Below are 12245 nucleotides of genomic sequence, written 5' to 3' on the forward strand. Positions count from 1 at the left end.
TGTAGCTTTCAAAGCGCTGCAGCTTGCTTGCATGCGGGCACAGAAAACCTCGCTAGGGTTAAGAAGCAGATGAGCCCCTCAGTGGTCCTGGGCAAGTCAGGACCGCGCTGGCGGCCAGTGAGCCAAGCTGCCCTGCCTTGGACAGCTGTCACGCTGGCACCGCTCCGGTCCTGCGATTGGGCACTCCCAGCGACTGATTAAAAATGCTGATGCCGTTTCTGCGCTCCTTCCCACTTGGAGGAGAAATCTCTTTTCCCCACCCCCAAGCCCACCTCTAGGCTGTAAGTAATGGTGAGAAGATGAAGATGAAAACAGTGCGATCTGAGTGACTGGAAATACAGCAGTCTGGTTTAGCTGCAGTGCTATGTAGGAGTCGTCTTCAGACTTCGTACCTTTTGGTTTTTCAGCACAAACTGCTTGCAGGTTTTGGAAGGCTGTGGAAGGACTTACCGGTTGTGTGTTAGTGTTTTCTGTGTATCGTCATATAACCTTGCTTTTCCCTGGACAACTGTGTTCAGAGCTTCATGTGGAAATCTTTCTATTGAAGAGAGATAAAAAGGATCCTTAATCTGATTCTCTTTGGATCTTTCTATTTTTATGGTAAGTGCCAGCATGTATTGGCGGAGCATAGCTTCTCTGCTGCAGTGCTCGTGCTCTCTCTCTCCCTCCCCCTTCTCCCGTCTGTTTTTCTCCCCCTATTTTCTTAGAAAAACCTCGTGACCTTCACTCAATATCTAGTCATGATTTTTAGCATCTTCATAGCAAATGCTGGCTAACTAAAATGCAAGTTTTCTCTTTATTTTGCTCTTTCCCCTCTCTGACCCAGAGCTCTGAAGTAGAGATTGCAATCTGAGTGTTGCCTCTTTGTCCTTGAAATGGGAGGCTTGAACGGTGCTCGCAATTGCCTGTGGCAGCAACGGGATAAGGCTCTGGGGAACTGGAATTACGGATTTGGTAAAGCTGACTCATTTCTATGGGTCTGCACCACTGTGCTGGAAGGGCACAGAAAGCCTCTGCTTGAGTAGCCATCTAGAAAACTCTGAAGCCCCTTGGTGTTCAACTGTGGGGCAGACATGTGGCTTGAGCTGGTATTTGCTGTCATTGGCGTAGGAAGGACGGGCTCTGTCAGCATTTTCAGTATAAGCCGATGACATCAGGTGTTTGTAAGTTGGACCTTTTGCGTCTTACAAGTGCAGACTGGCTGGGACAAGAAGTTACTGAATAGGCAACCTAATAGCCCTCATCCCTCTCTGGTCTATACAGTTGCAAATTCTTAGCCTTTTGAAGTGCTTTACAACTCTGCAGTAGAAAAGAAGTGCATTTAAATGTTGGAAAATCTGTGCTTGCTTAATCCCCTCTCTAAGCTATTTTAACAGCTATGATTTTGTAGACAGGAAAGGTCATTATTTAGTTCACAGTAAACTGTGCACTTAAACATAGTTTTTTTTCCTAGTTTGTTGCATGAGATGTAAAGTAAGTGCAAATATATAATTTCTGATAGATATATTCATTTGCTTTTGGTGTGTTAAACTACAAAAATATTTAAGTTAAATGTGTTTCATGTTGTGAATCCATTACATGGATTGACTATGCATAGCCTTTACACGCTGCAGGAATAACAGACTTTACTAAGTCTTCAAAGGTCCACTGAAGTCATAGATATAACACTGGCTCAAACTCATCACAGGCTGGTCTGCCTTCAGAGCAAGGCAGAGAGGTGATGTGTTCTTACACCTTTGTTTAACTGATGTAGGATAAGAATAAAGATTCTATTCTGCCTCTGCATTGCCTTTTCTGGGTTTAAGCAAGAGATATGCTCACGTCTGGAAACTGTTTTATTTGTTTAATGTGTCTTACATTGTGGCTTAATAAAATTATTCCGTTGGTGATTTATCCTGTAATTCAGAGGGTTTTGCTTCACATGAGTTGTTTAGTTCAACAGAGCTTGTACCTGTTTCCCCCTCCCATACAAGTAAAAACTTTCAAACACTGCAGTTATTTTAAATGCCCTTCATTTCTTCTCTGTACTTGGGTGTAATGTCTGGTTGTATCAGTAGCGCGGATGTGTGCCCAGAGCTGGGCACTCAGCGTTAGGCACTTGCAAGAGGCACTGAGGTACTGTGGGAGGAGGAGGCTTACACAGACCTGCAGGTAGAGGACTTCATGGTGCAGTGAGGTACCTGCTGCATTGTCTTCAAAAAAAAAGCCCATAGCCCAGATGTCCATGACCCAAGTCATCTCCCCCATCAGACTAAGTGTTTTGCCACCATGTTGACCCGCTGATGCAGCTAAACCCGAGACCCATTTATCTTCTCACTAAGGTGGCGAAGGCACACTGCAAACCTGCATCCTTCCTTCTCTCTGCCGGGGAGCAGATCTACCTGGGCACCTGCGCAGCTCAATGATCTGTTTAAAAACCTTTACCTCCTTCCCACTGTCCATTGCAAAAAGGCACTGTGTAGGATCTGTGAGTTACTTAATTTTTTTTAATGGCTAACAAAGGTGCCTAAGTTAGCCCTCTTCCAGTTTCAGTAAGTGCTGATAAATTTACAGCAGCAAAGAAACTTTTTTGTTATGAAATGAGACCAGCAGGGGTCTTGTTGACACACATTGGGAAGATGTCCGAAGTATCTGCAGGTTGTGACATTGCCTTGGAGAGACCAGGCTTAGGCTTTTCTTGATTAAATGTAACAAGTAATTGTGTGTGTGGAGCTGTTTACTATACCATTTTGTTCCATAAAAAATTGCTAAAAACTTAAAAACCAACAGGGTTTGTAAAATACATGCACAACCTAAAGAAGTCTGAAGATCACGCAGTTAAGTATGGTACAGCGTGTTTTTATTTTTAAAATTATTATTATAAAAACAGGTATTCCTGTGCCTTAAAATAACGTGCGTTCTTCCCTCACATTTAATCAAAAGGACTATTTTCACTCAAAAAATTATTCATATCTAAGTAAGACTATCTTGCAAAAGCTGATTTTTAACCTAAGTGCATAACTGTATGTCTTATTCTATAGAAGTTTGAAAGCCAAAGTGCATAATGTAATGTGCTTTCTAAATAGCCTTGAGGCAAAAAGAAGAGAGGAAACACAATAATTCTGAAGTATTTTCTGCAGTTTGAAGCACATGAGCTTGCAATGGGATGCTTACATTTGGAACCCGATGTGTATGTTCTGCAACGGAGGAGTCTATGCACCTAAAATCCTTGTCAGCACATCCTGTTGCAGGCCAAGGTCTTAAAAAATAAAGATACAATCCTCTATAAAAGCCTTAAGAGGTAGAAAAAAGAATGAAAACCCCCATGAAAAAAAAAATTAAACATGAAATTCAAGTGGGTAGATGTGCTTTTCAGTTCTTAGGAATCCTATGAATGCTCTGGTAGAGGAATGCATGGATAGTACTTCCTTGTTTCACAGCATGGTGTCATGTTAATTCCTTTGCAGGGAGGCTGAAGACTGCATAGAAAACAACTGCAGGGAAAAAAAAAAAGCCTCTGTTCCTTAGCCAGCCAAAATCAACCAATGGTCTGACAAAGTCCCTGCATTATTTTTTTTCCTGTGTATATTCAGTATGCATTCTTCACTTGACTTGTCCACAGAAGCAAGTTCTTTAAACCTTTATACTCCACAAATATTCAACCATATACATCTATGTTGTGAATATAAAAACGTATGTTTTCACCAAAAGCTCACTCATTTTTTTCATACTGCTTCATTAGTTTTATGCTTTCTATCTGCTCATATCCTTTTTGACAAAAACCTGTGCAGGCAGCTGTCACTGGCTGAAGAATCCAGGCTGTGGATTAGTTGTGCCCCAGCTTCCCTCTCTGCCCCAGACTGGAAAGTGATACTGGGATGTGTATGATGCAGAGCTGAAGTCATCAGTACCAGGCTGTGCTCTGGCTAGTGGTTTATTTCAAAGCTGCTTCTGAAAACTGTTTACAAATATTTTCAAAGGTAATGTGTTACACCATATTTTTACAAAGCACATGTAAGTTACAGTATACACATCTATGTATATGTTACACCTTACATTAATCGTAGTTTTACCTGGCTGTTTCTTCCTCCATAGTGATCAAAGCATGAGCACACAAGGATAACCAAAAGTTGGCTGGAATTCCTAGGCTTTCCCTTAGAGCTAACTTTCCTTTAGTCCGCAGATTTTGTCCAAGATTATTTCAAGGACTCTGTAGCTCTAATGTTGCAAATACTACCCGTCTTTCTATATATGTCTGGAGACCACACCAAGCAATCTGTCTTTGGCCCACTTGCTAATTTTGCAGTTCATGGATGTCTGGAAAGCCTGTGCATGAATGCTGTGCTGTCAGAAGAAGTTTGGTGCTTTGGGGAAGTATTGGGCATGTCTCATGTGTCTTCTGTGCATATGCTGCCCTCTTAATAAGTGCTTGCACTCTGTCTGTTGTATCTTGGGGGGACTCATATTTTCTGTAGTTGTACAACTGCATAGTGCTTGTGTAGATCTGATTCTTCATGGAAACTGTGGCCTTTCAGCTCATGCCGTGTACACTTGCTCACATGTAATTTCTGCATAGGGAATACTGGACAACAAGGTGAGAGGTCTTCTGGATGTTAAAGAACTAAGTCACAATTATGTTTTTTCAGATTCAATGTGGTAATAATGGAACAGCGTTAGGCCGACTTGCTTTGCAAAATATCAAAGGGCTGAAGCATTCTTGAGGGATCACTCTGTCTCATAAACTTCTTTAGCACCTGCATCACATAAATAAACACAATTTCATGAGAAAATTTAAAGGTAAAGTGTTTACTTTCAAGTTATTGTGGAAACATTTGTAGCCTTTTTTGGTGGAAAGTGTGGAGATAGCAAAACTCTATCCTAAATTGACCCAACCAACTTTAAGTGGTCCCATTCTGGTAATCTGGGATTACTAGAACCAAAAATTTTACATTGTTTTGTTTGTGGTATAAAGTGAGATAATAATCTGGTTAAAAGTTATAGGCTAGTTCCTCAGCATCCCAGTGGAAGGGTCTTGGCACTGAAGCAGATAATGCTGATGTTCAATGTCTAAGAACAACACCTCTGAACAGGATGAATGTCACTGAAGCTGCAACTAAATTCCCAAGTAGGGGAGCTAATGGTGCACAAATTTCTGCATGTGAATAGGTTTTGCCCTAGGAGAGCACAAGTCTGAGAGAATATTTTCAGGAAAGCCTTATGTCTCTAAGAGCTGTATGTAGATGCTTACAGTGCTCCAAGACCCATCTCTCAAAATAGTTTCCCTTTACTCCCTCAGGAGAAGCTACAGCAAGGGTACTTTCAAATGTGCCTCCAAATCCAGCCCTGAGAGAAGACTGGTCCCCACTACATGATGAAGAATAAACATGAGTTCAGAGGTTTCCAGACTCTGTGTTTACAGTCTGACTGTCCAAAGGCAAACTTGGTGTCCAAGAATTTTGCTCAACTTGATATCTCAAAAGGCTGTACTACCCATGGATAAATATTAAAAAAAAAAAAAAGAAATGAACCCACATGTATTATTCTGAATGCATTCCCTGCAATTGCTTCAGTATTGGTGTTAGCTATTTTTTGTGTTTTTTCCATGTTGTATCTGAACTAGCAGGTCATTGGCATGAGATTAGAGCCACCAGCACATCTGGGTACCAGTCTGGCACCATAAAGCAACCGTTTTCAAACAGTCGGTGTTCTGATGACACCAACCAGGATTAGAGACATATCACGCTAGCCTTCACTGTGCTCTAAGATCCCAGGATTTCGAAGGTATTGACAATCATAGGAGGTGGGCTCCTCATGCTGTCTGCAGAAGTAGGATAGCTGAAGTTAGTACTTCTAGAGCACTGGTTTGAAACAAGTCTGAGACACATGTCACAAATCTCCTTTAGGAGATTGTTGCTCCTTGATATGAAGCTGGGAGCAGTATGCTTTTATGTAATTGAAGTTATCTATAGGGTTTATATTACTGCTGCTGGGAGATGACTGAAATAGACGCCTGCTGCAGGACAGCTTTTTTAACTTCATCCATTTACTCTTGCTTGTAGCCCCTGCAGTATTGACATTAATTCCTTATTTTATATGGTGCTTACGGCCTTCAAATATAGTAAAATTATCATGACTCCCTTTGCTTTAGGAGAAGGAAGTTAATTAACAAAATCACTTGAGAAGAGCAAGACTGAGTCTCCTCTCAGCCAGTTCGCTTTAGGGAAAAACTAGCCTGGGGATCAGCTGGTTTGGATCACCAGGAGATACATTCCCATTTCAGAGAATTTTCTTTGACAAAACTGTTTTTCATGAAAATTAGGCATAATATTTTACACATGCTGTATTAAACTCCTGGAGACTTTTTCTAAACGAGGTTGGTATTTCTTAGAGAAACCACTTCCTATAAAGTGCCAGCTGAAACCCACAGGTTTATGAAGTCCATTAAGTCTCCATGTAGCCTGGCAGACATGCAGCCTCTCTCCGTGTTGTTCATCTACCCCGCAGAATAATTTCAGATCTTTTCTTGTCTGTGTCACACTCTCGCTGTTTTACCTTGACACATACTTTTTTGCCTTTTCACATATGATTTGCCTTCATGTTTTTCTTAGTTTTGGTTTATTTTTGTTAGTTCTTCTGTGTTTATCATAGAGATAACTGTTAGGTTGTGGTTCCTTCCCCCCCACTTTTTTTTCCATACTGATTGCTCTCCTACCATCTGTGTTGTGTGTTTTGTGATTTTTGTTTTGGGGGGGAGGAGGGGCTAACCATACTAATTGTCACTTTGTACTATATTCAGTCTCGACAGAGCCCAGCTTCGATTCAGTCCCTGGGGAACAGCAAATATTGTCTTCTCTAAATGAAGAGCTTGTGCTGCAGTCCCAACGTATTATGAAGGTTTTGTAGAGAAATGGAGATCGGGAGGCAATGATAAGCAGGTTTAGCAAGGCAAAATGGCTGGAACCTAAGAGTCAAATAGAATGTCAGCCTTGTTAGCATGAATACTCTTTACCTGAATGTGCTAGGAAAATAGTATATTCAGTAGTTCTGGAATCCAAGACCAAAGTAGCATAATGAAGAACAATTAGACAGACAATACTGGTCAGAGTTATTTCAAGCTCTCTGAGGTTTCATGTTAGCAATGCTGCTTTGGTTTATGCTTAATGTTTTTGAGGTTGTTGCCATAAAATTCTTTATTTTAGATGAGAACATGAAAATGAATTAGATTGAAGGCTTCTCTGCCCTGAAGAGAAGGAAAAGAATACCTCTTTTAATGTCTTATTGTCCTATGTTCCCATAGAAACACCTGCAGCATTTGATTTTCTAATCTATGCTATTTAAATAATGAACTCTTCCAGAAATAGATGGGGGCAAATTCCTAATCCCATTTAAATTAAATCTATTGTAGTCAACTTTCTACTCATGGACTTATTTTTGTTTTGTACGATGCAGAGTGTTGACAATAATTGTCCTGTCTTTCACTCTCTGCATCTTTATGTTGACCACCAGGCCAGCTTAAATATAAGAAGTTCTTTCTCACTGGTTGCAACGAAATTACTGTTGAGCCACAGACAGGATTTCCTTATTTTTCTTGATAATGTAGAATTGGTGTGATGTGGATTTCAGAAGTGCCCTGTCATAAGATTGGATAACCCTCTGCTTCAACATGCTTCGTGAAGTTTACTTAGTTCACTTTTCTAATGATGGATTCTCAACCATTCTGATTAATAAATTATGGTAATATTTTGGCTATGCAAACAGCTTCTGTGAAACTTACATCAGTACTCAATGGCCCTTGGTGAAGTTGCTACTGCAACTTATCATTGCTCTATTGTCACTAGGAACAACTCTGCAAACAATCTAAACACTGTTGTGTATGAAAAATATTACTTTATTTTCCTTTTTAACTAAAAAGCAACACCACTCAATCATTTTTGGATTAGTAGGAAGACTTACACATTAACATACCACCAAATAATTTATTTACAACAAACTTGTAGACTAAAATGACCCACTTGCTTTCCTTAAAGCTCAATCAGATCACTGTTCAGGTACTTCTCTCTGCTGTTTTACTTCTGCTGCTTCTGTTTCAGCTTCTGTCTCTGATCTTATTCCTTCTAATTCTCTGTTCTGTGCTTCTGCTGCTTGCTGGACCACCTGTGCTGGGACTCTTCTTTAGACTCTGCTCCATTCCCCCACTAGCATATATCATTCTGCTCCTTCCATTCTTTAAATGCTCCTCAAGACTATTTCTGTGTCAGGGTGTTCCACTCAGATCACAGTGTTTTTTCCCTTAAGTTCTGAGCTGTGAAAAAATTAACTCGGACCACTAAGATAAGGTACTTCGGCAGTGCTTGTTGCTCAGGTTAGCGTTCTTTGCAACAGCAATAGTAAATAATGTTTGTCCATTAATTGCTTGAGAAACAATGCAAAGAGGGTGTTAAAGGTCACATTATAATGTAGAGATTTATCAGAGAAGAAATGCAGTGTCAGGTTTCAATAAGATAATGTCATTTCCTGAACTTCAAGTGTTAGAATTTAAATTGAATATATGGTACAGTGAGGATACCGTATGATAGGCCTGTGCTTGTCCTGGTGCTTTTCATGTGAGATGGGTTGCCAAATGGTATCGCTTGTGCTTATGAGTCTTGTTGAGAAGGGAAATAGTGAGGAAAAGGGAGATAGGTTTAGGATATGTGCTTCATTTCAGTCCCTAGAGGGAGAAGAGTGAGAAGCAGCTAGTTGGATGTGGCAGAGATTCACTGATTTTTGACATTTTGCTTCAAGATCATGTTGTGATGAAAGACACTTCGCACATCTGGGAATTGCTCTGTGCTTTCAGCTGCCTTGTGATAGCATGACAGTCACTGCACAGAAACTTGCTCATAGTTGAAGATTTAAGTGTCTTGCTCAAGATTATACAGAAATTTTGTGTCTTAGTTGAACTCGGGAGTATTAAAACCTGTGCCAGTACCCTGCTCATGCCAGACTGGCCTATTTTTTCCACAGGGACAGTATAGAGGAAAAGGGAATTTCAGAGCAGATAAACGACATTTAGATAGACAATGTAAAGAAGAAAGCTTATAATCTTCTAGGTTCTAAACCAGATAACAGTACTTAGAGAAATTTTGACAAAGAAAAAGATTATCGTATTTTTACAGAATGTGGAGTAATATTTAGAATATGTGCTGCTTATCATTGCCTATCTAAAAATTCTCAGTTGTTTGCTTTCCAGGACAGAGCATTGACAACTGGTTAGATTTTGACGTGTTCTGAAACTCTCACTTGCACTCTGGTTGCAGTACACTCCAGGCTAAGTAACTTGAAATTGATGTGGTGGTTCTGCTTCACTGTTGTCAAACAGATGTCGTCTTTGCTCTACAGACTCCAGGGGAAAAACATGTTCTGGGGCCACACTGTTAGAGCTTACATCTTCTGAACCGCATTTTTAGAAACTTCTGTAAGCCTGCAAATAGATTTTCTATCTTGGGCATAGCTTTGAGAGTACTTCATTGCATTCTGGGTTATAGCACTGTGCAATCTAGATATATTTTATTATATTGGAAAGCATGGGAAGGTGCAGCTTTGAGCCTTTAAGAATTAATAAATGACAGAGTTTTGGTTGGCTGCATTTATGCATTATCCAGGAGAGTTTAGTCGTATGTTCACATGAAGTGTTTCTCACTGAGTTCTCTTTGTTTCTTTTTGTTTTCCTTGTTAAGTAGCTTGTTCTGTCTCATAGTTAGTGTATGTGAATCAAAGTATGCTCCAAATAAAAATGGAACAAATATTTCTTGATAGACATAAATATATGTCAATTGCTACAACTTCTGCTAATCTCTAGATAGCAAATAATTTTTCTCCACAGAAACTGAGTTGAGATTATATTATTTCCTCTGCTGATGTTATCTGTTGTTATTACTTTGTAGATAAGGGTCTCACATTTGGCATGAAAGAGATAAATGTTTGTTAGCTTAGGGTGCTGAATGTGAAACGGCAAGGGCATGATTTTTTCCATGTCTTTAGCACATTATAGCTTTTCATATAAGCAGACTAAGGTTTGAGTTGACATTGGCCATAGCTATGAAACTTTTATTAATCAGATGTTGTAAGTGGGGTGTTTGGATCGTGACATACACCCACTGAAGTCACTTCATTAGCAGCACTCAAGGCAGAGGTGGGTATGGAAACAAGTACCTCAAATTAAAACACAAATTCTTTAATCCTGAGACCAACGCTTATCTTCATGCAGTTTCAAACTGTGTTTCTGTATCCACCTCCCAATACAGCTTCCCCCTTGCACTGAGGCTCAGGAGAGGGCATATGGAGCTGATGGTTATGTCAGAAGTGTGTGTCACACACCAAGGATAAAAATTCTGAGTGACGAGGAGTTAAAACCCGTATTGTATTGCATAAGCACAAAAGTGCTGAGCGTATTTCACAGATGCAGCCTTAATCCTGGCACTTCCTTAGGTCTGATGGCTTGATACTGCAAACTCAACACTCTGCTGATACTCTTGCATTATATGTCACCACCTAAATATTTCAAAAGGCAATATAAAATCCAGGAACCTCTAATGCTGAAAAAGACATTGGCAATGTGTGTATGACAGATATTTAAGAACTTCAATTATCTTCTTCCTGGGCTTGAGCATGCTGCGGATTCAGCCTGGCAGCCACGGTTGCCATTTCCTGGGTAGACTAGTCACGGAAAGGAAAAGCATCTTTTGCTACTGAGTTCCTGGATAATCTATTGAGGGTAGTTTAATAGAGGAAAGTGTCCTGTATTGCCACAGACCTTTCTACCCTGCCGTTAGGATAATTCTTCCTTCTTCACAATGTGATGCGGCCAGTAGCTATGAGATCCCAGGAGGGAGGGTCTCTGCTCATTTACCCCTATGGTTGCAGTGACCCTCTTGAGCTATAAGAGGACAAATGCAGGAGGAAAAATTGCCCTTGTTAAAGTGTTCTTGACTATGGCATGATGACATTTTCATCCAGTCAGCAGGAAGGAACAGGATAGGAGCACAGCAAGGAAAGGGCAGGGGAATCTTTAGAGAATGTGGATGCCAAATTGCAATAACCTTAACTGTACTTGAGGAGTGCTGTTTCTGAAGTTTTTTTAGTGAGAAAAATTAGGTAAGGCTGTCTTAATGGGATAATGAACATCTATTGAATATCAAATCCCTGTTCATACATCCCACATACAGAGAATATTGTTATTTTTTGCTACGTCAAAGTACAATTTTTCTTACTTTTGCTATCCTAAGCAACTGAGAATCCTTTGCTTTAGAATTAGGTAAAGCAATATAGAACAAGCCACTCAACCAACCCACAGTAGAAGATAAAATTGACTCTTACCCAGAAGATACTTTTTTACATCTATTATTGAGAGAAAAAATTGAATACCTTATATTATAACTTTAGTTTTTGAGGTTTTTTTACTACTACTGTCTCTCTAGATGCAGATAAACAGATGTTGATAGCATACATCTTCAAATCTTCAGATTCACAGTTTTTCTGTGGCTGAGATGTTATAAATGAGCCTGAAATATTGAATGTTTTCCCTCTGAATTTCAAGTAAAGTTGATTTAAAATACATTAAAGCAGATGTCCCAAGTCAGAAATGCTGTTTTAAATTTTGAGGCTTCTCTATTTGCATGTACATGGCTACTGATTTTATACCATCTTCACTGATGAGGTTAATACTTTAAAGCTGCTTTTTAAAAAGAAACATCAATGCTGATTAGCTATTATGTGAGCACAAATTCTCTTTACAGATTCAGTATTGCAAGTAAATCCAATTAAATTGTGAAAATGTTTTCATTCCACCTTATTGACATAGTTTTTAGTAAAGGGCATAATATAAATAGTATAATTGCAATTGGTCAAGTCCAAAACAAAAAATCATCTCCTGTTCTGTTTTACGTGTTGTGAATAAAGCAACTAACACATTTCTCATGTGCCCTTGAAAACAGCTCAGGTACTGCCTTGTCTCAGATGCTTTGCCAGAGGGTCCGGCTGGTGACCAAGGTTATGGGAATGCAGATTTTGAATCAGCAATGCCCACTAAATGCTGCTGGAGTGCTGCTGGCAGGAAGATGTCACAGCGTGGTCTCTTAAATTGCCTGTTGCTTTGTGGGGATTTGTCACCTGTGCTTTGCTGACCCAGGGCAGGAACAAGAATTATGTTTAATACATAATCCCAGGAAAGGGCTTGACCCCATCTCTGCCTGTTGGGCTTCAATATACACCTTAATCCGACTTCA

General features: G+C 39.8%; 1 protein-coding gene and 1 long non-coding RNA gene across 5 annotated transcripts in view; both read left to right on the forward strand.

The window, feature by feature from the left end:
* The first annotated feature begins 236 nt into the window (after nt 1-236).
* The window catches only part of ANO4 (anoctamin 4), a 181188-nt gene continuing 169179 nt past the window's right edge, over nt 237-12245 (forward strand). For all 4 annotated transcript variants that reach the window (XM_071800515.1, XM_071800519.1, XM_071800524.1 and 1 more), the window contains exon 1: nt 237-600. The gene's annotated coding sequence lies outside the window, so the exon portion shown is untranslated. The remainder of the gene's footprint in view (nt 601-12245) is intronic.
* Nucleotides 3446-4600, forward strand: LOC139827076 (uncharacterized). Its single transcript, XR_011737266.1, has 3 exons — nt 3446-3672; nt 3771-3959; nt 4556-4600. It is a non-coding gene; the product is annotated as an uncharacterized lncRNA (long non-coding RNA).

The sequence above is a fragment of the Patagioenas fasciata genome, chromosome 1, assembly GCF_037038585.1.
Source record: "Patagioenas fasciata isolate bPatFas1 chromosome 1, bPatFas1.hap1, whole genome shotgun sequence".
NCBI classification, from domain to species: Eukaryota; Metazoa; Chordata; class Aves; order Columbiformes; family Columbidae; genus Patagioenas; species Patagioenas fasciata.